Genomic DNA, 21,363 nt, shown 5'->3' with positions numbered 1-21,363 from the left:
CTGCATTTTGAGACATGCAAATTGGGTGCACTTAAAACTTAAGGTGCCCATGTGTTTGAATGTGAGAATTATCTGTTAGCCACGCTATGAACTAGTGACCTGATAGCATGACGTTCCCTTGCTTTCTGCTTATTATATCCTGGGAAAAGATTGACAAAAGAAGTGATATAGTCTTTTCTCAATTTAATCTCTTTTTCTGTGCCTCTAGACATTTTCATGTCTTAGCAGATTCTTTCCATATTTCCTTTAAAGATGTTCTTATCCTCCATTGTTTATTCAAATTACTAGAGGAACTTGAGTGATTCTTGATTCAAATGCTCTGCCACAAATCATTATTTGTTTTAGCCATGGGGCTGTTAAGCTGTAAATGAATTCTTAGGCATTAATCAAGAACTGATTGTGTGATCTCAAGGGCTGAGAGTGGAGGAGCAAAAAGAGGAAACAGGGAATTGAAAAAAATTAAAAACAACCCACCACAAATGAAAATGAAGATCATCATCTTGTGAGTGCTGGAGTCAACACAGTTTTGATTATTACAGTTGTTAATTAATTTAATCAGTTTTTCTTCACCAAATTAAACAGCCACTTTTACTTTCACTTGACCTAAAGCAACGTTTTACTTTTTAGTGATTATGCTCTGCCTGTCAGTCTTTCAGTACACTGAAGTTTTCCTGCAGTAAGGTCACAAATCTTGTGTTTTGGTCTGTCCTTGCCCACAGTGATCCAAAAAAGTCCTTTTCCTTTGTTCCATCACTCCTCAGTATGTCCTTGAAGGGAAAACCTTACCGACATTGTCTCCCTGATCAATCTCACATCTCCCCTCCTCTGATCCCAGCCTTAGTCTCTCTGATAACAACACTCGTCCCTCACAAGAGATTTCTGAGGACAAATCCAAAGTACTGAATATCCCAGCCCGTCAGACGAGCAGTCTGTGTACTGCAAGATTGGAGCTTTGCACTGTGACATTGTGTTATCCTCTAGCACTGTTCTCTCCAGTCTCAGCCAGTCCCATTGCACAGTCTCATAACACACACGCACACCCAAGCACACGCACATGTGACTAAGGCGTACACACACATGCAATGTTATTGTAAACAAGGTTAACCATGACAGTGTAGACTGCTAAATGACTCAGGAGTGACAACGTGCCTTCCTCATTGGCAGCTTTACACAGACAGAGAAAAAGTGATTGATGTGGTTCTGATGTTACTCTCAGAACCAACTCCCTCCTCCTCCTTCTCCTCGCTCTGAATACAGCAACATGCAATGCATGATGCATATTAACAAAGGCCAAAAGCAGTTGCAGACATAATTGTCAGTCAGTAATGACAGAGCAGAAAGAGATGGGTCAGCCTTTAAATCAATAGATGGAGCCCGGGAATTAGCTCTCTAACTCTTAATGCTGCCCTCCCACATAGATTAATCATCACTGAGTCGAGTTAGACCTAAGCGGTGGCTTGGTGTAGGAAGGGTATCCGTGTGTGTGTGTGTGTTTGTAGGGAGGGCGGTCAAATTACAGATGACATCCAACAATAGCCTGCTATGTGATATTTGTTGATATCAGGAAGCAGATAAGTGTGTTATTTTGAGTGAAAGGGCGAGTTGAGTGACGGTGTAATTTTCTCATTTAAGAGCACAAACAAAGACACTCTGAAAATTTAACAGCTGAGCAACTGAGCTGTGACCGCTTTTATAAGTGGGTCGGATGCACAAGATGAAAGCGAGGACAAAGCCAGGCAGACCGAGACAGACGGACAACAATAAAATGGCACAGGTGGGCTGTGGTCATTTTTTCCAGACAAAACAACACACGTTGACCAAAGACTGTGGGATGTTTTCCCTGCTCCTCATGCTAATCAAACATAGATCATTTGCAACTCAATGTAGACCCCACTTCCTCGGTGGTGAGTGAATATTGAATATTTGCAAATGAGCTTCCCTGTAGCATAGATGAAGCTGTCCCAGTCCCTAGTCACTCGCTGCATAAGTGTTCCTGTGGCCTATTAAGATCAATATTGGAGCTCGACTGAGAACTCAATGTACTGCATATTAAGAGGAAATGTGTGCCTCTCATCCCAGGTTTCCAAGGTTTCGTGAGTCCCATCTACCTCAGTATAAATGTTATTAAATATGAATGTGATCCATTGTGCCAAAAACCCCACTTAAGAATTCTAAAGGAGTGATTTAGTTGTTGTCACCCTGATACCTCATTTGAGTTTCATATAAGCATGTTTAATGAACATATGCAAAACTCTAATAGTGGTATATGTTCTCTATTGTTTCTAGAAATGCGATGTGCCAATGTCTATGCTCCCTATAGCTGAGATAAAAATGGGACATGATGCCTAATGTGACCATTGTTCAATTTCCAAAATGTGTCTTTTAAATTTTACCACCAAGCAATTTTTTTGATTAATGTTTTTAATGTTGATGATGCTATTTGAGAAATTAACTATTTTCTCTGTAACTAAGTTGTAAACCCTTCTCATATTCATTTACATATAAACATGGAGACCAGGACAGCTGAGTGTTTTGATAGGCCTCTTCGGCATTCAAACTAAACACACATTCAAATAAATCAGGCCAACATGCTTCAATATTTTAAAGATATGTTATTCTTATGCTCCTGAATCTTCTGAAGATCCAATCTTCCATTGGAAGATCAATGGAGAATCTTCCATTCCATCTTCCCTTTGACAAGAGTTTAGTAAATCTGAGGTTTTTGAACTCAAGGGAGCATCTTTATGGGGTTTCCTGGGAAGTCACTCTAATCATCTGAAAAGCCACTGTATTGATCCAGAGATGGAGATGAAAGAGAGCTGTCAATACTGGGGTAGAGTATGAGTTTGGGAAATATGTGCGAAGGGGAGCCAGTTATTTAAACACCCACCTCACATGTTTTCCGTTGGACTTCTTCTTAGAAATGGCTGCCCAGTACTCAGTGAGTTTGGTAGTTATAGAGGGAAGTAGACCTGAGGTGCTATAGGACTGATTTAGAGTCCAACTTGTCTGCCAATTTCACTGCAGTTCCATTTGCTGTGAAAAACTAGCCAGTAGAAACACACTAATACAAATGAGTACCTTAGGATCTGACTGTACCAGTTTCTGCTTTTAAGTACTTTCCTTTGATCATGAATTAACTTGTGTGAGGTGACAAATACCTAACTGAACATTAGTATCTTAATAGTTTAGTCTGTGTGTGTGTTTTTTTTTTTTTTTTTTTTTTTTGGCAGTTCAGTTTCTCCCTGAATGTGCAGACTGGCAGTCTGTGACTCAGAGGTTAAATTTACATTTACATTTTAAGCACTTAACTGCCTAGGGCAACATACAATGAATAAAACTATGGATTAAGGAGAGATTCCTGAATCACCAACATGTAATGCAACTCAAACAAAGTCTGTGATCATTAATTTAACAAAATATTGCAATGCAATATATATATTTTTAATTCACATAAGACCACAGAGAAGTATGGTAGAACAGGATAGGACATCACTACTGTAGGATATAATCAACCAGAGTTAGTGGACTTCAACCCCATCCAAACCCATCCTGTTTTTCTGTTATTATTGAACTTAAAAATACAGGGGAACTCCAGTAGATTAGACAATATGGCAAATTCACCTCTTACAAATGTGACTCACTTAAACTCCGCTCAAACTGCTTTTACATATCTCCTCTTGTTGGCCAGCTCAACATTTAGTAGACAGACAGCCTGCAGACATCACGGCTGTGGCTGTCCTGAAACACTGGTGTGGAAGGATGCACCTCATCATGGCTGAGCACAGCTAGATGTAGAGAATTTTTCACATGAAGGCCTGGTTTGTTTATTTAAAGCATGCTGTGTGTTATGAAAATGAAAGTGGTGACCGACAGTGAAAGCCTGCTGATCTGCACAGTTGTTCACAAAGCACATTCAATGACACCATCTTAACTAATTGATAATATATGATATAATGACATTGCTTACCCTGCTGTGGCTTTTTGTATTAATTTTTGTTATTGGCTCATCAAGCTTAAAGATGGAGTGTGTTTGTGTAAGTGTCAAAAGAGATGAGGATATGGGAAATTCTATAGGAACAGCAGGTGAACTGACAGGCATTTAGACAAGCACAGTTAGGAATTTTGAAAAAAATATGTATAGCTAAAAGCTGCGGTGATGCTCCACCCATAATTTTTCTTTTTACTCACAGTCACAGATTTAGAGTTGACTTTTATAGTTGGCCATGATCTGAAAATCTGGACGCAGTTGCTGAATTCAGTGTGTCAGATAAATTACAAATTGCAGTCTTTATTCAGGTGTTTTGAGTCAAAACTGCCCTTTAGTCCCTGAAAGCTTGAATTCATCAGGTCATAAATGTCGTTTCAGTGGGTGTCTCTGGGATGCTGTCATTTTTCCAGGGGTATGGTTTTATTCCGGGCTCTGACTGAGAGCAACATCATTTTGGCACATAACCATCACATTAGCGAAGTGTTACCTCCTGCAGAGATAATGACAGACAACAACATCACTCCCGTATTTCTGTGTTTACATGATGGGATGCTGTCTCTGTGTGCAGACTGTGGATCAGCTGATGGTCGACTCAGCCTGTTAGGAAAGAGACTGACAGCATGAAATCGGTGCCTATCATGTCTGGGAGAGAAAAGTCATGGTTTGCATCAGTGTGAATTTTCCTGGCACTGTTCGTAGTGCTGCTGAATTTGGCTCACGCTTGGAAGGGACTTAGTGCCACCTACTGGTGCAGAGCTGATGTGGATCTCTGGAGAGAGGAGAGAGGAAACTGGCAGGATGTGATTAGAGAGGCTTTTGGCTGGCTAGATGGATATGATGCTCAGCCTTCCATTAATATCAACCCATGGCCATTTTCTGCTCTCTCTGCACTGCTTTCAGTACACTCTGCAGTTTCTCTTTGTGATTAAAAGGCTCTTTCACAATAGCTTTCAAAAAGTTATTGTGATTGGATGTCATTCATACATAAATCATAGTCTCCCTACACAGGTGTGGTTAAATGATTATAATGAAGTGTGACTATGCATTTTGTTTGTTTTTTCCCCCCTGAGATTTGGTTCTAAACTCATCTTAGCATTTTGTTTATCAAACTAGCTTGCAGTCAAACTGGCGATAAGGTCAGGAGTTACATAAGTTACACCTTCTGTAGATGTGTGGGTGTGTGCATGTGGGCTTGCGCAAAATAGTAAATGTGTTTTTTGTGAGCCATTTATGTTTTGGTTCTTTTGTTTTGCTGTTTTTATGTGTATTTAAAAGTTAAACTAGGACAGCATCTCATGCTCTTTCTGTAGTTAGTCCCTTTTTAATCAGCAAGTGGTTACATTTATAGAGACAGGTCAAAGTACACAGTGAAAATACACACCACAGCGAAACATGTGGTGAGTTGCATAATCAAACAACGCTATTGGAAGTTTTATTTTGTTTTAAATTCAAATCTCCAATGCATGGGTGTATGTTCATGCGTGATATGCATATATGCAGATTATATTTGTGAATAGGGTTCTTGGTTACACAAAAGGATTTGTGTATGATTGCAGAAATAAGTGAGTGTTCTCATTCACACCAGAGTCCGGTCTCAGTGTGGTGCCAGGCCTTATCCCATATCTTGGACTGTATCCTGAACACTGTAGCAGCCAGGCTCAGGCAGCTTCACTGCTGCATTTTCTCTCCACCATAGAGAGCCAGTGTAATTATTAGCTTGCCTATTGGTGCTTCTTTTTGTCCTCAGAGCCCCCCTTAGAAAATCATTCATCTGAAGAAGTAATTTGAATTGGCACTTTTTTTTTTTTTTTCCAATTGACTGAAGTCACATCAGGTTCAATGATTTGAGTTGTTTCCATTAGGTGTGAATGTATCACTGCATATTCTTAAATTGATATTTCTTAAAAGAATCTGAATTATACATTTGTGTTTTAGATTGATCAGTCCTGAAAGTCTGAAACCTTTTTCAGGATTCTTGTGTTAAGGAAATTTGTGTAATGCCTATTAGTAAGTTTGTCAATACATAAACTGAATATATGATTGAATTAATATAATGAAACTATTTTGGATATTGTACAGCTGTAATGCTGAGTGTTTGTTTTAGAGGAGTGCTAATCCTCTAAAAGAGGATCTGCAGGGTCAGAACATTTTAAAAATCAGTCCAAAGTCTTAATTATGCATTTAAATAGTACAGTTTTAGAAAATTCAAATTAATTTTCCAATTGTCTATTTTCCATTGCATATATGAAAAATGGAACTGTATCTTTGCCATATATTTTTGACAACAGAACTGCTCACCCTTGTTACCAGTTGACTATATCTGGCAACTACTTATTTCAAGACCTGAGTGCATCAAGTAACCAACCAAGTCACACTGATGCACACTGCAGCACTGACACACTACAGAATGGCAGAGATGGCCATTTCATCAATCTATAATAGCTGGAAATTTCACTGGTTATACACAATGTTTTATTGATTTATTATAACAATATTCGTATTAATACTTTTGTTTGTTGAGCTGAGTTTATCAGTCCTCATCTTCAAATCTCTGCCACTTGTAAGACATATTAGGCTTGATAAGTTCACTGAAGTATGTCTTCATTTTCGTCATTTTTGTCATGGTGACTACTTGTTTGACATTTTGTGTCCCTTGTATTTTTGACGCAGGTGGTGCTGCCTCTCCCCGTTTTTCAGTTTTCTGTTGGTCAACTGCCTGTACTTTGTTATGGTTTCCTCCCATTTCCTGTTTGTCCATCCATTCCTTCCACTGTCTCTCCATCAGCAAAGCTTCTTCCTCTTTTGTTCCATCCACACTTTCCGCCTTACATCTTAGTTCCTGGGGCATGAAGCTAGATTTTACACGAAAGGGATTCCCTGAGCTTCCCTCCTCCTCCTCTGATTCCTTCAACAACTGGCTGGTGTTAGCATCAGCGGCAACATCTGATAAATTTCCTTGGTTTTCCTCTTGTTCACATTTAGCTGGTCGTGAACTGGTGTCGGCATCGTTATAAACATCACTGGTTTCACCATCACTGGTATCACCACCACTGATGTCACTATCACAGGAAACATCTAACAAATTCAGAATGCTTTCCCCGAGGTCATACTTAGGATGTTTCCTCATTATGAAGCTGTCGGTAGAATCCGATGGTGTTTCAGAAATATTTAAGCTTAATATTTCCAGGTCCAGCGATTCTGCATCATCTTCTTCATCCTCCTTAGCATTCTTCAGGTCTTCTTCTATTTCCCTTAGATGCCTTGATACCTTATCCAGGCTGGTGTAATATAGAGAGCTCACTCTTGTTTCTTTCGCTGCCAGCTCTCTAAGCTGCTCAGTCATCTCCTCTTTCAGAGCAGCTTTCATGAGAAGAAATTCTGAACGCAGGTCTGCAATTTGCCTCTCCACTTGCTTTTTCACCATCCTGTTGATCCAGATCATGCAGAACCTCCGGTTGTTTGCTGCTTGTCGTTTCCCCCTGACCAGTCATTAAAGCAAAATTCTTTCAATAGAAATACATTGACCTGATGAACCTTCCAGTAATTATACATTATGTGTTTGCAGTATTTGTTCCAGAAGCAATTGCCTGTATTGCATGGCATGATTTGTATTAAAATAAGATGTATTACGTGGATAGGAAAAAAACAATACAAAAACATGTTGCCTTTGCCATACAACATCTGTATAAGAATTGTACCTGAAGCAAGAGAAACCGAGACGATTCTTTCTACCAGATTTTTCCATCATGATATCCTCTTGTTCTCTGTGGAAAAACAAACAATTTTTTTCTTTTGCCATTCTAAATGAATACACCAAACTCCGGGTAAAGACAATAAAGGACCAGTTCACATAAAAGGCATTTTTAGAAGTGCTTGTCATCAATCACTTTCCAAAATGATATCTGTAATGACTGATCAAGGCTGCCCAGTATCATAATGAGCTTTCTGGTTTCACCGTTTCACCAACAGATTCCCCATGCCTGCTACAGTGGGCGGGAAAATAAAATCTCCCCATGCCGCTTACTTCAAAACTGTTTTTATCCAGCAAAGTTCTGATGTCAGAGACGGATGAATGGGAGTCAGGATTGTGGATTCCCAGCCAGGTCCCAGCCAAAAAACTGAACTGAACATTTTCTTCTTTAGATGTTGCCTAGCAACACAAGTATTAGGAATTCTGAGGCGCAGGAACAAGTTATATTTTAATGAGACAGCAAAATGTAATCAAAACTAGTTAACGTCACAGGTAAGGGTAAATTAAGCAATGGTATTTTTAGTTTGATTACTTGATTGATTAAACATTTTGTTGGCAGTTGGTGGTTTCATTATCAGTGGAATGCTATCCTCCAAGTTTGTGCATGATCGTGGTGGATTGTGGATCAATGGATGACGTGGGGGCAAACACCACCTGACACAAAGTGGGTATTACTCTGGCCCCTAGCCAAATCAGCACAAACCAAGTCAGTATAAATAGTAGCAGTGCAAAGATTTAATGAATAAATAAATCTGTGTTTTGTTAGAAAAAATGAAATATACTAAGATATTTGTAAAAATGCCCTTCAAGGAAACCTTTGACAGCCACATCCACACAGGTACTGTAGGTTAGGTCTTGTGGATGAGTACAGTCAATTAAAATGGTTAATTTGGTCAATCTCTAGGACCTTATTGAATGTCAGTGTATTATTTGCACTGAAAAAAAATGCTTAGTTTTAGGAGTAGCATCCAAAATGGACTTACCTCAGTTGAATTGTGAGCAGTTGAAATTTCTTCTTTCTTCTTCCTTTGGTAGTTGGACCAACTGTGTATGTGTTTTTTCTTTGTATACATTTGAAATTCATAGAGCTTTGCTTCTCCACAACATAAGAAATTCTAAGACAAACAACAACATAAAAAATGTGTATCTTATTTAAAATATTTTGTGAATATTTTATTCTATGATTTTTCCTTTCTTTTGAAATGCAACGCTATGTCAAGTTACATTAAGTTGTATTATTAAAAATATTATTTTTTATTTATATATTTTGAGGCACAAAAAAAATGACATTTGAAATTAATGGTTTAATTTAGTCCTACATATTACTGTTTTTTTTTTTTAAACTAGTTTCTTGTAAAGATGTACAGCCTACAAATATATGCTGTATGGTATGCATCTATAAATCTGGTATTTTGATTAGGACTATCTATTTCTAACGTTATTGTGATCAGGAGTATCTGTAATGGTTCGTCCTCTGTCCCAGTTGCCATCAGAGGCCTGCCTGCTGCTCTGTTGGGCCGGAGTCTCCACCTCCAACAGGTGGCTGCTATTTCTAAGTTATGATTATGGCCACAGGCCATAGTGTCTATAAAAAGGCTTGCCACATCACAGCATTATTTTCATTTCATTTCATTTTTTGCTGCCTGTCACTTTCATTCTACCTCCATTTGTACGCCTGCCTCTTTTCACTGTCTCATTAGTCACTGTCTTATCACCATCTCTCAATATCTTCATTCTCCAGCTCAAGGACAAATAGCAGAGATGTTGAGGGTGACTGTTGACTAGTTAAAATCTATACTAAGATGTGTGAGATGTTTCCTGTTCATCCTGGCAGGCTCTCAGCATGTGGCTTGTCTGTCCACAAATGTGTTAATGCACTGGTCTGACATTAGTGTGCTGGATCCTCTCTGTTAACCTTTGAAGCTGTGAGCTTAGACAAGGATTCCCATTCCCAATGGCGTGCACATCTACTGTTGACACACCAGCTGACATACTGGACAGTTTGGGACACGCGCAGACACACATATTGCCCATTAACCCTCCGTCCCTCTCAGTCCTCTGACTGTATTATGTTGCTGTGAGAGATATTGGACTGTTGTCATCTATGAGCTCCACAAAATCAGGGGTGAGTTTCATATCACTTCTTGAAGAGCCTTATCACTATTCAACAATGTTAGATTTTTCTTTTGTTCAGTGTATCATTGTAGTGTTATATCTGCACTATAACTCGATCCTGTAATCAGTTTTGATTAATAACTGGAACTAAATCTGTGAGCAATAATTCAGACTGTATTCATCTAACTTTTTGTTTGATCAGAGTTTGTCAGTTAGTTAAATATAGTCTTTGTTCCAGCACATTTCACTGAAAACCGTCACCAACTACACACCCGAGAGCTTTCCAAATGAGTATGAGATTTGTGTCAATGTCATACCTTTGTTATTACTCAGCTTTATCTTAATGATGTTAATGACACAGCAGCGACTCACCACAGGCCCACACTCCCCCGCCCAGTTTGGTGGTCTTGTTATGTCCTTGTGTGTAAAATCATGCACCCCCGCATGTCAAAAATACACACATAAGTTTGGATGGGTCAGTTTTCAAGAGGAGAAGCAGCACAAATGGAAGAATTTGTTTGTTTATGTAACAGATTATATTGTTTATGCGGTAGATAGTACAGTACACTATATTCTGTTTTCTGCTCTGTGTAGATTCAGTGTAAGAGGAAAAGAGCAGAATCTGTTGTGTGTGTGCATACTGATGTGTATTATCAAGAGAACTGTCAAGTTTCCTTTTGAAAGTGCTGAAAACAGACTGAAATATTCATATAAATGACAATGCAACCCTGTAGGCTGAACAATGTATGTCAAAACCTGAATCAGTGCATGTGACAGTTATACTCATTAGACATTTCTTTACCCAAAATCTGTGATAGTTTACTGTCTGGTGAGAAAGAGAGAGAGGGAGAGAGAGAGAGAGACTTAACTTTTTGTGGCTGCTTTACAGTGGCACTGAAGTGTCAGACATTGTCCGGAAACTGGGAAAGTTACTTTCCATCAGCCATCTGTTCATCCCTGTCTTTCTGTCTCCTCATCAGCTTTAATCATAAAATCTCTCCTTCTGTTCATGTTCATTTATTATTTTTACACACCAATGCATTACCAGAATACAGTATTAATTCAAGTAGGAATTCTTATGGGCCTCCACAATGGCACACCTCCAGATGCCTTGCTGTTACTGCTGCTCATATATAGCAGTACAGTATACTACATTAATGGGAAAATCATTCATATCACCCCACACTGTGTCTATGGCCTGTACAGTAAAATACAAATTGAACTTGAGCACAGAAGGCGTCAGTTTCATGCAGTACATCCTTAAAAGATGACCTCTGTACTACTTTGAATTAAGGTAGTTCTCACATAGCGAAAGTTTATTCTTCTAGTACTTTTTTTTTTTTAGTTAATTATCCAAGACCTGGCAGTATGATTAGTCGAGATGGACAGTCTTGTCTTATAATTTCATGGCAGAGCTGATGCAAAAGTGTTTTGGATGAAATGAGAAACAAGGTTGTAGTCATCAATTTTTAGGTGCCAGGGGCAAGGACAGTTTTCATAATGAAAGCTCTGACAGAACCAGCTTTTTTTTTTCTTCTTCTTTTATCGAAGAATTCACATGGGTAAATATTAAGGGACCTGTGAGCTCTCAGTGGTTATAATAGAACCATGTGGTGGTATGAGTGTGCATGTGGGTGTTGTTATAATGAAAGAGGATGAATCACTGGGTGAAACTTGTAAGGTTTGCTACTACGATCGCTCAGGTCTGGAGTGTGGGCTTCCCTCCAGGTCTGGAGTGTAGGCTACTGTGATGACACATTGTGTGGGGGAAGAATCCCAGGGTGTTCAAGGAAAAGTCTATCCCATCCTACATTTTTTTAAAGTATAGTTTTAAAAAAAGTGATATATCCTGCATTTCTGGGCCTATATTTGTTTGACAGTGTTTATTTCTTTTTGTGGATAATATGGAAATGCCTGTATTTTGGGTCTGTTGGAAAGATAGTGTGATGTCACAGCAAGCTATTTCCAGTGCAGCTGCATTGGAATTTCACAGCAGAAAACAGTGATCAACGTCAGTCCCACACAATCATAGAGTTAGGCTTTCAGAAAGGCAGGGGAGAGAGTACCTGCTGGGTTTTATTACTATTACTTTATACATTATTTTTGTCATTGTGAATTCACATTTTCAAGTTTTCTTTACATGAGAATCTCAATTTCCTCTACATAGAAACAGAAGAGTCCCCTGCATAACTGAACCCTGCTGTAGTGTTATTGTCATTTGCATTGTCTCTGAGACATCATGTTACCTTTTGCCTCAATGCCCTTAAGCTTGCCATTTGGATGGTTCTTTATGTAGACATCCCTGAGACTCATAGTTAATGCTTCTGCTTGAAAGTTTATGCACACAGTCTTGTACTTTTAGCTTTTTATTCAGTGAAGCAGAATTCTCTCTGCCCACAGTCTCATTGTTGGTGCTGATGAGTCAGCTGGGAGAGTTTCGTGTCCACCCAAGTAGTGCTCTCTCTCTTCTAACATTGTGCAGAAAATGAATGGGATTCTGTATTTCTGGAACCCTTAGCGCAAAAAATAACTTCCACTTCACCCTTCTGTACATATTGCCACGTGATTGAGAGTCACAGCTGTCACTGACACAATCACATTCATCATAAACAACTACAGTTCACATCTGTCTTAATTATAAACTAAACTGTTATTAATATGTTGGTGTAAGGATATATAAGGACACATTCTTCATCTAGGTTTTCCATACATAAGTGGAATGTAACAGTATGCAATGCCTGTAACAGAGGAGTTGTTAGCCAGCACTGCTTTGTATTTAGGGAATGTGAGGCTAGCCAGTTGCCCTTTGGTCTAGTGGATGGCTGGATAGGTCCAAACAGTTCTGTTTCTGGCCTCATAAAACATGTCATACAGTAAAGATAAGGGAAAGGCATTTGACCCTCACATCATAGTTTCTGTCCCTGCTAATGATTGCAGTATTATAGGTGCAGTAGAAAATGGAGTGTATAATATTAGCACATGGATGAGCTAAGTTCATGTACGCAGCTCAGTCACGATTCATCCACAGTTACGTGATAGGGATTAACCAAAGGGAACAGAGTGTGATTCTGAATCCAGCAAGAACAAAGAATTCACTGAGACATTAGATAGGTAATTTGCCTTAAACTTCCCTCATGGGCAACCTCATTTAAATTTTAAATTCATTATGTGACTCTACATAATATGACATTATGCCAAATCACTGTGATTGTGAACAGCGTTATGTTCCAGGAGTCTTCCAAGCCAGAGACACAATCATAAGACAGCTGTTTATGTGATTTAAAAGTCAGAATTAGCTTTGTTTTAATGAGGGCATGACCTCTGTTGAATGTTGCCTCAGCTCCAGTTACAGTGACCTGCAACTCACACAAACAAAGATGAACACGGTTTTACTCCCAGTGTCACATACAAACAATTGGTCTGGACCTATTGGTGTCACTTTTTAACATACTTAGTGCCCTTTTAGCATCATTTTTCAATGTGCAGGGTAGTCTGATTCCAGTGCTGTGCTGAAAGTTGATGGATGAGTCAAGCAGACCACAGGCCGTTGTCTGCTGATGTATATGGGCCAAGACCACTGAATGGTTTTGAAGTCACAGTGAACTTTTCCTGTATCAAACCACACCCCATTCTTTCCATTACCTTTAACTAGTGCTGTGAGTGCCTAAACATAACCACAGAAAAGTTTAATAGTGCAGTAGTGTACCCTGCACATTGAAAATTGATGCTATAACAGGTCCAGACCAAGCTTTTGTATGTGACTGAGGTTAAAAAAAAATTAAGAAAGTGAATACAACAATGACAGAACTGTGGTAACCACTGAACCTGAATTTTTACTCCGCTAGTAACACTACGAGAGAGTAGCATAATTTAAAAAAAAAACAAAAAAACAAAAACACAACAGTGCCTGCCCCCTGATTTTGCAGTGGGAGTTTACAAGGTATAGCTATTAAATAATGAAACTTTGCTTATGAGGATAAAACCACATGGTTCACAGTCACACCGACCGTTATATATTAAAGGTCGGGTATTCGCGCACAACTGCTCTAAGTTTCCAATAAGTGACGTCTTTAGTCCACTGCTAGCTACTGATTGAAGTGCATATGTTTTTGCTCAGGTGTTGGAAAATGATTATCTTAAAAGTTGAGCAATGCGTTAACTTGAAATTTTTGGTGAAATTGAACAAAACAGCAGCTGAATCTTTTTGTACATTAACTGAGGTGTATGGGGAACACTGCATGTCACATACACGTGTGTTTGAATGGCACAAAAGATTTTGTGAAGGCAGAGAGGATGTCCAAGACGATGAACGTTCTGGGCATCCATGCACATCAAAAAGTTCTGAAAACATCCAAGAAATTGAACAAAATTGTTTGAAATGATCGACAGCTTAGTATAAGAATGACAGCAGAAATAGTCTCCATTGATAAAGAGACAGTTCGGCAAATTTTGCATGAAAATGAAAATGAAAATTTGAACATGACAGAAGTGTGTGCCAAAGTTGTCCCAAAACTTCTGCGTGCCAACTCACACTACACTCTTGATAAAGTAGTTTCTGGCCCAAAAACAAATCACAGTGCTTGATCAACCTCCCTATTCACCTGATCTAGCACCGTGTGACTTTTTCCTTCTTCCTAAGATCAAATCTTTCAGCTCAGAGGAACATGTTCTGAGTCTGTATCAGAAGTTAAGAAAAGAACAACAGAGGCTCTCAGACAAGACCTACTGCACTGCTTTGATCAGTGGAAGACCCAAATACAGTGGTGTGTTGATGCAGAAGGGGAGTATGTTGAAGGAGAAAGACACTGAAAAATGTTTATGTTCAATAAAATTGTATTACAGCATCAGTCTCATTAATTAATTGCCATACCTCATATTCCAGAAAAAGGGGAGCGAGCTGAGCTGTAACATTTGTTTTTAAATCTAAATCTGAATTAAAGCTTTACAACAATATAGAAAAGGAAAGACATGTAGTGGTAATTGTAGATGTAATTGAAAAGTCTGCAAAAACTAATTTAATTGTTGTTAACTGTTGGATTAAAAATAGACATACACCATATACATATACAGTACATGCCATGCAAATCTCACCGCATAAATAGCACCTATACACATCACGTTCCAGGTGACATCAAACCCACCTCGTTGCTGTGAATTTGTAAATTTCTCGTGCGGATTGATAAAGTATCTAATCTAATCTTGCTCTTTGCTCTGTCTCCTGCGGCCTCTGATGTAAATGCTTTTTCTTTCTTTTTTTTCTTCTTTTTTTTTGCTGTATTGGTTGTTTGTGTGACTGTGTAGAGTATACCTGAAAGAGGGAGAAGGCTGTATAATAGTGACAGCAAAGACAATAGATATGTTTTACTTCAGCTGATACTTTTTTGGTTACTGACATACAGACTGACCTTGAGAGGAGAAAGAAAGGAAAAATTACAGAAAATTGTCAACTAAATTACACCACCACAAGACTGTATTACGGGGTTGAAATGGTGTTTCTGTTTTGAAAATCTGGAAGCTGAATTAATTTTCTAAATTATGCCATGCTTCTGTGAGTCTACATGAGTGCGTGAAGTAGAGGGAATTGTCCAGAAAATCAAGGTAAAATTTATGCATACACATATAATACTGTGTTTTCTATTCAGCAACACTGTCTTATTGTGGCTTGAGGCAAATCAGAGTGACTAATACAGGTTCAGTTCAACTAATTATCTAAAGGTTGGAGTTTCCTCCTCTGACGTTCTCAAATTTAGGTGACCAATTACTTTTAGTTTGTCTTCACTTTTATCTTTGAGATGCTTACTGCAAATTGGCATTCAGGCTGAAACAGAAGCTGTCCAAGGATACTCACGGCTCAAAGGAGAAAGGAGACAAAAGGGAGACGAGAGGGTTCAGCACCTGATCGACACAATCAGGATGGTGGCAATAGTACAAGTAGTAAGTGATGAAGCAAGCAAAGTTGAGGAGGGGTGGAGGAGGAGAGAGAGAGAGACACAGACAAAGACATGGGCAGAGACAAAAGTAAACAGAGCAGAGAGTTGAATCCATCTATAGATCCAAGGGAAGCAGTGATTCTCCCAGGAGGAGGTATGCTGTGTCTGGCCTGGCTCCCAGTGTGTTTTTGTCTCCTCTGTTGGCAGCCACTGGGGCTACTCAGCCTTTAACCAGACTGTGCCCTTTGTACATCACTGCATCCCATCATCCTTCCTCTGCCCTGACTAAAACCTCTCATCTCTCTCCCTCATTCCTTTACATTTCGTCACTTATTCTGTAGATCCACTGTTTAATCCACTGTTTTATCTGTTTCTCCTCTGGATTAGATTTTTCTCTCGCTGTTTTGCTCTACAACCTTTATTTGCATTTATTCTCATTTAAAATTTAAGTCACCCTTTTTATTATTTCTGTTTGGCGGCTGTTATTTATTTATTCATTTATTTTTACTTTTATTAGTACTGATGGTGCTTGTCTCTAATTAATGCCAATGGCAGCTTTCTACATCACTATCGAGGCTGTGCTAGTTTTGGCTTATTTCATCACAGCTGTTACAAGATAATTATCATGAGGAAAATGACACGACTTAGTTCTTACAAATTAAAAACTGATCTTAAATTTGGCTTTGACAGGCTCCTCAGCATTGAGATACCGTGAGTTGATGTTTTGGATCCCCACTGAATAATCGGTGGAGATCCTATAACTCTATTCCGCTGGCGGTCATATCATCTTGTAAATACACACCTATTCCAGTCATCAGTTTTCAACAGGACAGTTAGAGTCAAACTTTGTACAAAGTTCCAACAGAAAGATGCGTCATAGACACTGAGTGTGTGTGTGAACATGTAGAAGGCTCCAGGCAGTATCAGAAACACACACACACATACACACATACACACACACACAAAGCCAACCAAACAATGTGAAGTAAACTTTTTGATGCTGTGATTTTGAAAGCCAGTAATACAAGATGCATAATAAACAGATGAAATGCTACAATGATTAAAACAATAAGTGGTCAAAAGGGCAAAGCATTACGTGTATGTGTGTGTATGTGTGTGTGTTACCTGTAATAAACGACCTGCAGAGATCTACTCTGTTTCCTGCTGGGCTAGAGACAGGGTGATCCCTGTAATTGTAGGGCCTACTCCTGGTGGCTGCTTTACATTTGTTTAATTGATTATTGATTTGAATCCTAGAGTAAATGTCACAAGCTTTCTACAAGGTATGCGGTATGAAAATAAATAAATAACTCAGTCTTTATGGCAGTGTGCTTGTCTCTTATCGCTCTGTCTCTTCCACTTCTCTTCCCATCCATCTGTCTGCCTGATCGAGGCCACCCTGCTACTTCCAATACTGATAAAGCTTGTGCCTCTTCCCATGTATTCCACTGATAACACTGCAGTAGCTGAAGAGTAATGGGAGAGGAGTGGCTTGCAGAGGTTTTGAGGAGCTTCACTGTCAACTCATGTCATTGCAGTGTTAATGAAACAGTAAATGTGCATGTATTTGTGCATGTATTTGTGTTTTCACATGTTATGCTGTGCATGTCGGTGCGTGTATATGTGAATGCTCTGTGATGTGTGGTGAGTAATGAATAGACAGATGGTGCACACTCCAGGGTTCGGTGGTGCAGACATGCCAACAGAGGATATTCGGGCAAGGATGGAGGCATCGCATGGGTGTGTTTGTTTATCGCGTATATGTGCAAGTGTGTGTGTGGAATAAAAGCAGCCTCGCACATTTTATAAGGCCATCTAGACTGTAGGCAAAGCTGTACAGACTGTACCCTCAATCACAACATGTTCGCTATGTGAATGTGTCCAGCTACAAGTGCACACACATGCACACATACTGCACTGTACATGCAGTTATTTTTCTCTGAGCCCCAAAGGTCTTGGTTATGTCATTTCTTAACCTGTCAGAATTGCTTTAGCTTAAGGAAAATGTGCTTTATTACAGAGCGCACTGAAGCATCAGAAACCATTTTTTGGTTGTTGCTTTTTTTTTTTTTTTTTTTTTTTTTAAAAGAGATGTGGGCGAAATTTAGTTTCATCTGTTTTGCTGTCGCTCTCCAGGCTGTGAGGATGAGGTGTGTGTGGTGTTGGATTGAGCTCAGCAACTGAAGTCATAAGACCTGCTGACAGATGCAACCCTGAACAAGCCACGTACAACAGCACACATGAAAGGGACAGCTGTCATGTCCTGGGGTCTGACTCTATTGTAATATAAGAACGTGAGCACACGCGCACACACGCACGCACGCAGACACAGACACAGCGCTCTCTCTCTTCACTGTGCCTCGACAGAGTTTTTGTCGTGACTCTGCAAAGCTGTTGGTGCCAGGAAGCAGAGTGGCACCTCCCTGCTGTCATGCCCCCTGTCTGGCCTGGCAATCGCCCTGTTTTGCTTCACAAATACAAAGTGATCAGAAAGGTGTTACAGAAGAGAGAGGAATGTATACACTCCCTGTTGTGTAAGCCTCGCAACATTTCCTTCCTTTTCTTTGTGCTATCAGGTGTTATTTTTTTAAATTTTTCCTCCTGTATCATTTCGGTCTCTCCCGCTGCTCATATCTGCCCCTGAATTTTTTCTTTTATTGTGACTCTACGCTGCTGTAAAAACCTTTTCCTGTCTGATGTTTCTGATCTCGTTTCTTCTCTTCTTTCTCCAAGTGGTTCACCTTTCGGTCATCTATTTTCTCACTATTTTATAGCAGCTCTTTTATGCTTCACCTCACCAAAACGCGTCTCTTTTTCTGACTTGTGGAGTGAACCTTCCTACAGTTTCTCCCAGAATCAGACTTTTTTTTAACTGGGCTGGTGGCTCCTGACAAGGAGCGCTCCCCATGTGCGATATGAATAGCTAGCAAGCAGAAAAGCATGTTGATGGTGCTGACAGAGAGGAAGAAGGAGGGAGGGTGGGGAGACTGGCCTTTACTCTATTTACAGCTTATACATGCACTCAAGAGTACATGATACTTTTATCAGCAAAGCATGTGACATCAAGTATGCACAAACAGATCATGCACACTCATCTTGTTTGATATCTCCAATATATGTGCATGTACTTAATGTGTCCTTATGTTTATTGATTATTTGCTGTATAGCTGAACAGTGCAAATTAATAGCCTCATTAAGGCACTTTACTTAAAGCCATTTGCTTTTATTCCCTCACACACTGTACAATTAATTGTTTCTTAAACACTAATTTGCCACCTAAGTGAAAAAACCTGAACTCCCTCGGCATGATGTCCTTAAGGGGAAGTACCCACTCAGCAGGAAAGTTGTGGCGCCACAACATCGGTGGTAATTGGTTTCAGAGGGAAGGTTTTAGATATCTACTGTTCAACAGTAGAGAAATGTTTGTTCCAGTTCGCCACAAGTTTGGCATTGGCATTCAGTCTTGTGCCTGTTATGGTAGGTATTCACACTTTTAACAGACAGCTACAGCAAGGGAGAGCTAATTTAGTTTTTCAAGCATGACAAGAAGGATAGAAGCTGTAGGAGGTAAATAGAGGAAAGTTTTTGTAGTGTTTTGTGCAGTATCAGCAGCTTTTTAAGGCTCCAAATGATATGACTAATCCAACACTGCAAACCCACATAGGTATTTTCAATTACTTTTAAAATTCAATTTTAAGACTAATCCCAGTTGGTGGTGCAGACATGCCAACAGAGGAAGAAAGTCAATTCAGCTTATCTAAAAGAGCATGTACATTGTTTGTATCTTGTTAACAAACTGCTCCAACTAGGTAAGACAGCAAAAGTAGTAATTTAGGCTCTTTACAATAAATGGCATCATTAGATGCTGTCACTACAAGGCAAGCAGTTGGGAAGGCCTTAGTGGAATAATGCATGAATGTACCCAAGTCAGAATCACAGGAGATATTCCCTGTTCTTTCTAGTCAATATGGCGTGAATGCAGTATTGTAACAGTGGAAGCTGTGTTCTAAAACTGTGCACGAGAGTGAAGATAAATGTTGGTGATGAGAAAAGGTGAGTGGACTATGGGTGCGTAGGGGCCTTAAAAATGTTGCAGTGCCAAAATACTGTAAATGAACATGAATGTTATGGAAATAAAAAAGAGAGAGACTGGAGGTAGAAAATCTGTATATTGTGTATGCATTTGGGCAGCTGTGAATGGCAGCTGCTGATGAGTCCCTTAGCAAAACACTGAGCCCCATTTGCCTCTGATGGCCAGCAGCAGCATGCAATGGCGTGTATTTCGCTGAATTAGTGGGACCTTATTAAGCACATTGGTGTTAAAGCGCTATATAGATGTAGTCCATTTACTGTTGATTGACCTCATGTTCCCCTTTATTACTTTCACTGCTGCTGACATCCGATCACATCCCCTGTACATTAATTCTGTCTTTGTCTCTGTAATTCATCTCCACACACTTAGTGCTTTCTGTCACTGTCTCTTCATAACATCATTCAACAAAGCAGATCTGTCAGCTTTATAAAGATGCCCAGCTGAGAGGTCTGGCCAAGACAAAAACCAGCTCTCTCACTGGCTAAACATCTGCTGATGTTTGAGACAGCAGCTGGTAGTGAGGTCATGGTTGAGCCCCTGTTTACTTTTTTTGATATCGCTCCATCCCAGCGGATTAGTTGGTCTACAATGAGTATCTCTACACGGTTGTGTGTGTGCGTGAATGACAGTCAGAGAGAGAGAGAGAGAGGGAGAGAGAGAGAGAGAGGGAGAGAGCGTTGTGAGTCTGAGTGGCTGCCTGTGGGGTATGCAAGAACCTCACAGCTGGTTGCCCTTTGCTATGTGTGTGTGTGTGTGTGTGTGTGTGTGAGCAAGGTACGGAGGGAGCTGGTCTGTGTGTGTCTCTCATATAGGAGAGTAAGCCAGCAGCAGCAGCAGCAGCAGTAGTACAGTGGAGCGTGTTCAGTGTCTGGATGTTAGCACTGCCTCTGTCAGCCGCGGGACGAAGCCTCACTGTAGGTAATCACACACATGCACAGCAGTACACATACACGTGCACAATGCTGTTTTGACTGTCTAACTGCTGTTTTCCATGTTTATCCATTTATATTTGTACACTGATATTTCTTGCTTCTAATGCTGTTGTATTAAGTGTCAAGGCAAATAGTGAAATAGTGGCTGTGCAGGAGCGTTCTTTTCTTCCAAGAGTATTCAGTCCAAAGGATTTGAGACAGTTGAGTGAGATGAGGTGATGGAGAAGATTAAAATGTGCCATTCAACGGTGAAATGTTTCCATCACTTCAGCACTTCACACATTTGCATGCAGAGTAGATTTTCATACAGCATTTCCATAAACCTCAGTGCCTGCTTTTTTTTTTAAAGTGATGATTTGCACACAGTGTTGACAATAGAAGGCACTGGCCATCTTTAAACTGTGTATACGTGTGTTTGTGTTTGTGTTTTATGTGTGGCGGGGGATGGAGGGGTGGAGGTGCAGTGGGAGTGTCGTGTCCAGTTTCCAATAGTGTGGAACCTGAGCTGGCTGCTAGTATGTCATGACATGGGACTGTTAGTCAGACTCTAG

General features: G+C 39.8%; 1 protein-coding gene and 1 long non-coding RNA gene across 6 annotated transcripts in view; one reads left to right on the top strand and one right to left on the bottom strand.

Annotated features, from left to right (window-relative positions):
* Positions 1–21,363, top strand: part of mctp1a (multiple C2 domains, transmembrane 1a) — a 133,311-nt gene that overhangs the window by 6,476 nt on the left and 105,472 nt on the right. The window lies entirely within an intron of this gene.
* Positions 7,879–8,807, bottom strand: LOC127143200 (uncharacterized). Its single transcript, XR_007814449.1, has 2 exons — positions 8,726–8,807; positions 7,879–8,141 (listed from the first exon to the last, which is right to left on the bottom strand). It is a non-coding gene; the product is annotated as an uncharacterized LOC127143200 (long non-coding RNA).

The sequence above is a fragment of the Lates calcarifer genome, linkage group LG13 (genome assembly GCF_001640805.2).
Source record: "Lates calcarifer isolate ASB-BC8 linkage group LG13, TLL_Latcal_v3, whole genome shotgun sequence".
Taxonomy (NCBI): domain Eukaryota; kingdom Metazoa; phylum Chordata; class Actinopteri; family Centropomidae; genus Lates; species Lates calcarifer.
The sequence above is the reverse complement of the archived record's forward strand: the minus strand, read 5'-3'. Positions and strand labels throughout refer to the sequence as shown.